Genomic DNA, 4,952 nt, shown 5'->3' with positions numbered 1-4,952 from the left:
GGAGGTCTGGAAGGGAGGGGACATGGGTGTACCTATGGCTGATTCTTATTAATGTATGACAGAAAACCACAAAATTCTGTAAATCAATTATCTTTTAATTAAAAACATTAAAAAACAAAACAACAGTCCAGCTCCAACATGTTTTTCCCAAAGCAAGAGCTTGGATTTTGCTCCCTGAATTTATTTACGGCTGGAGAGAAGGAAGGGAGTGGCTGATGGTGACAAGGATAGCAGAGAAATGTGGGGAGGGAGCATCGTCGGAAGGAGAAGAAATACCAACAAGCAAAAGATCGGGGAGCCAACTGAAAGGGCCCTGGCAGTCCCTCATTGACCCAGCCTGTGGACGAGAGCCTGGACTCCTGTGAACAGGTAATGTGGGCCTTGGGCAATGTTAGAGCAGAGCACAAAGACAAAACCTTCACACAACCATCAGGGAATGTTTGAAGGGCCCAGCGCAGTGGTGAGCTCAGCCCTGGTCTGATAATGCCATGACAATATCGTCTAGCGCCTGGTAACCTAGAGGACAGAGAAGCACCAGTCCCATTTTGTCACAGGTACTGCATCACTGGCTGGCATCGCGTGAACTTCAGAGTACTAAGTTTGGCATCCAGCAGAAGTCAACAGCCCCCAGTGGGAGATGCTATGATGAGAGCTGGAGGGAGCAGAGAAGCAGAAAGGTCTCAGAAAATGGCCAGAGTCAGAGCCATTCGTGAGTACCCAGAACTCCAAGAGCCCTCAGATCAAGGAAGTATTGCAGGGAGAAGTCAATTCTGACTCCATATTCAAACTGTTTCTTTGACTTGCTTTCTGTTGCTTTTGTTATAATAATCATACATAATGGTCCGCCTTAGAGAATCCTGCCTGACTGTTAAAGAGCCTTTATTCAGAACGCTGTCCACCTGTAGATGGCAGGAAGGAAGAAAGAAACTAACACATCCCCCTGCCTGAGGCTTGCCATTTCTAGGAGATATTTGCAAGATTAATGGCCTCTTTACTTTGTTTTCCTCACCTCTCCCCTACTCCCCCATCTCTGATCCATAAAAAGAACCTGGCATCCAGACCCACCGTAAGATGGTTATTTTGAGATGCTAGTCTGCCATCTTCTCTGTCGGCTGGCTCTCCGAATAAAGTCATATTCCTTGCCTCAACACCTCACCTAGGATTCACTGGATTCATCAGCTTATTATGCGGCGAGCAGAGCGTGCTTGGACTTAGTAACAGAGGGAGAGCCCAGGCCCTGGGTGAGCAGATGGAGCAGGTCCCCTGAAATCAGATGCCTCCTGTTAGTATAACCCCATTTGTTCTTCCAGCCAGACTAGTAAGGAACTGGGCTGATCCAAGACATGGCTGAAAATGCAGCTTCCATCTGGCAAAACCTGTTTGTCAAGTTTATCGCATATCTGATGGAGAAAAAATGATGACAGGTACACCAGAAATTATGCAAATAGAAAACTGATGTACGATTTTTAATTCCAGGAAAATGAAAAGTTGTACAAGACAGAAAATGTAATCATAGGACCAACTTGACCTTTAGTGAACAGTGTTTTTCATTAAACTGAGAGGACTTGGGTGGATGAGGAGACTAAAAAGGGGTGGGGGGTGCAAAAGACAGGAGAGCCGACCCTACATCTACTGATGAGAAGTCAATGGGTAATTGCCTAAAACTGAAAGGTCGAAAACAGCAGTCCAATTTCATAATTCAGAAAAATAAACATAAATACTGGAAAAAATAGCTGAAGAATTGACGAATGTTGTGCCTAATGAGCAGCAGTGAGTGAAACAGGAGAAGGGGGACCAGGGGCATGCTGGGTCCTGCCTCCAGGTCTATGGGTCATCTTGGACCCGTGAACTCTGGTACTCAGTTTCCCTGTTTGAATCATGATGGAGCTGTGTAAGTGATCTCTATTGGCTGCCCCACTCTGAGGTATGGGGTTCTAGAAGTGTGGGGCTCAAAGCACATGGCTTTATGTGAATGGATGCACTGTGGGTACTGGATGTGAGAATAAATACATTTTTATGATCATAATAACCTGAGTGTTGCACATTTCTGGGCCAGACCAGCGCAGGGTGCATCTCAGACTGGCACTCAAACTCTCACAGGTGTACGGTCTGCCCAGGACAGCTCAGCCTTTCCCCAATTCACCCAAAGGAAACTCTGCCCACCTGCTCCCAGGCTGAGGGGCCAGCCACAGGAAGGCTCCTCTGGAGTCACTGAACCACAACTCTGTTGCACATACTGACAATCATCCCAGCAGGATCCATCTTATCTCTGCAACCTCCTCTCCACCTCACCCAGCACTCCCTTTGACCTCCTCTACCCCATATGCCATATTCCACCCCCACAAACAGACTTTTGTATACTCCAGACTGCAAGGTGATCAAACCAGTCAATCCTAAAGGAAATCAATCCTAAATATTCATTGGAAGGGCTGATGCTAATGCTGAAGCTGAAGCTCCAAGACCTTTGGCCACCTGATGTGAAAAGCCAACTCATTGAAAAAGACCCTGATGCTGGGAAAGATTGAAGGCAAAAGGAGAAGGGGGCAGCAGAGGATGAGATGATTAGATAGCATCACTGACTCAATGGACATGAATCTAAGCAAACTCTGGGAGATAGTGGAGGACAGAGGAGCCTGGCATGTTGCAGTCCATGGGGTCACAAAAAGTCAGACACAATTTAGTGACTGAACAACAACAAAAATATTCCAAAACTGAAGGACTTACTTCAATGAGAAGATAAAAAGCAAATGGAAACTGACCTGCACACTCCACTTAGAGAGACGAGGGAGATGATGGTGAAAAAGACATTCAATTCCTTGTACAGGCTTCCTCTAGAGGTAAAACTATTTTGAAAATGAGGGAACCAGTCCCTATAGATAGAAAGTAACTTTCTACAAATCTTCCAGAAAATCTTCCAGAGCCCGGTACCCAGCAAGTCTACTTGTAGTCACCACAAGCCAAATGGCCCTTCCTTTTACTCCTAAGGCAAGTCAGGATGGAAAATGCTGATTATACTTGAGACTGAAGCTCTGAGGAGGGAGAGAAATAGCATGTATTTAGGACCTACAATAGGTCACATGTTTTTTATGTATTTTCTCAGGTAATCCCAACAATAAACTATTGAAGCAGGAATCATTACCATGATTTACAAATGAAGAAACTGGACCTACCAGAGCTAAGGTATATCTTCCTTGAGGTCACATAGCTAGTGAGTATCAAAGCTGGTGTGTGCGTGCTAAGTCGCTGCAGTCCAATCCAATCCAAAGACCAGGTCATGACAAAATACACTCTTCTCCCTTATAGCTTCCAACTTGCATGACTTATTCCATATGATCCTTGATCTGGCTGAGGAGTAGCCTGTGGCGTCAGACCCAAAAGGGAGGTGCTTTCTCTGTCCCTGGCTGCCGTGTGCAGAGACTAAGCTACATTTTCCAGGCTGGGTGTGGATGGAAGCTCACAGTAGTTTGTTGGCCAAAAGGAAACCGTGTTGAAAGGAGCACAGGAGAAGAGAATTGGTGCAAGTGTATTCCTTTAACAAAAGGGGGGGCTCAATCACATCATAGTAACTCTGTTCCCTACCAAATGGATCTCTCGATTTTTTTTTTTCTGTTTCCATGTATTTTAAGTGCATTTAAATGAAGTTGATTATTTAATGATTTCTGTGGGTTTTCTGGTATTTGTTTCGGGGGTTGTTTTTTTATGTCATTTTTATTTGACAGTGTTGAATCATCAAAATACTGTAAAACATTTTTCTGGCTCACTAATTGATACACTCCTGCCTAATTGCCTGCTGTTTCGTTTTTTCTTTGTTAAAATGACACAAGGTTTTCTGTTTTGTTGCTTCCCAAAAACAAACGGTGCTGCTTCACTACCCCTCCATCTGTGTCTGCACCAGGATGACAGCACACACCTCAAATTCCACGGATCACTGGCCCTGGGCAGGGAGTAGGGAGCAGGGAGCAGGCACTGGGAAGGATGGGGTTGGGGAGCACAGTGGCCTGCCTCCTCGCCACGTTCCTGAAGCTCCTTCCCCAGCACCCATGCCTGACGTTATCTAAGGGATCCACTGACATCCTCAGCAGATCTTAGTTGCCTATACCCTGAATTGCTTATGCCACGAAGCTGGTGGAAGCCCCTGCCTTTGGCTATAGAGATTCCACATGTAGCCTTATTTATCCATCCAGAAACTACAGGCTTAACCCAGCCAGCCTCACCCATGCCACAGAACTGTGCTCCACTGACACCTAGAGCAGGTATGGGTCCCACTGATGCTCAGCACATGGACCTTTCCCAGCATCCTACTTTTCCAACCTCTCCCTGAGCCTCCCTCTCTCCAACAGGAGTGGGGTTGAGGTATGGATACATTTTTATGAGCTCATCTCTGCCCTTTCCATAGAACCTTGCCAAAACCAGAGGTTGGCTGGAAACCCATATCATGATCCTGGCCTCCTGGATTATAGAAGAGAAAAACTGAGACCCACTGAGAAGAAGGTGGAGTTGTCACAGTGCGAGTCAAGGGTAGAGCTGGAAGCAGACCCAGGAGTCAAACTTCGAACCCAGCGCCATGCTAATTCTAGACTTTACTCTTGCAAAAGAAAACTCAAAATCCTGACGTTCCTCTAAAGACCTTGGGATGCCTGGAAAAATGGAGAATGTTAGCTGAGAGACCTGACTTGACAGTATTTGTGAAAAGGGTCAGAGGTTTTGCTGCCTGGAAGTGTCTCTGAGTCAGTGGTGTGATAAGTTAGCTATAAAGTAACCAACAAATGTATTACCCAAATATTTATACCCTAGCTAATATGACATGTATGTTACACATATGTTACATATATACTACACACACACACACACACACACACACTACATTTAGTTTAACAAACTTTCACTGCCAGAGTAAGGGACATGATCATCTTTCCTAACCGAACCCCACATAGAGGGCTGTGTTCACTTTA

The 4,952-nt window shown here is 45.5% G+C and overlaps 1 long non-coding RNA gene across 1 annotated transcript; it reads left to right on the top strand.

The window, feature by feature from the left end:
* Positions 1–233: 233 nt before the first annotated feature.
* LOC129641848 (uncharacterized) lies at positions 234–4,731 on the top strand. The gene is made up of 3 exons (XR_008709479.1): positions 234–369; positions 3,101–3,180; positions 4,397–4,731. It is a non-coding gene; the product is annotated as an uncharacterized LOC129641848 (long non-coding RNA).
* The last annotated feature ends 221 nt before the right edge of the window (positions 4,732–4,952 follow it).

The sequence above is a fragment of the Bubalus kerabau genome, chromosome 1 (assembly GCF_029407905.1).
Source record: "Bubalus kerabau isolate K-KA32 ecotype Philippines breed swamp buffalo chromosome 1, PCC_UOA_SB_1v2, whole genome shotgun sequence".
Taxonomy (NCBI): domain Eukaryota; kingdom Metazoa; phylum Chordata; class Mammalia; order Artiodactyla; family Bovidae; genus Bubalus; species Bubalus kerabau.
Note: the sequence above shows the minus strand (reverse complement) of the source record. Positions and strands in the feature narration are given on the sequence as shown.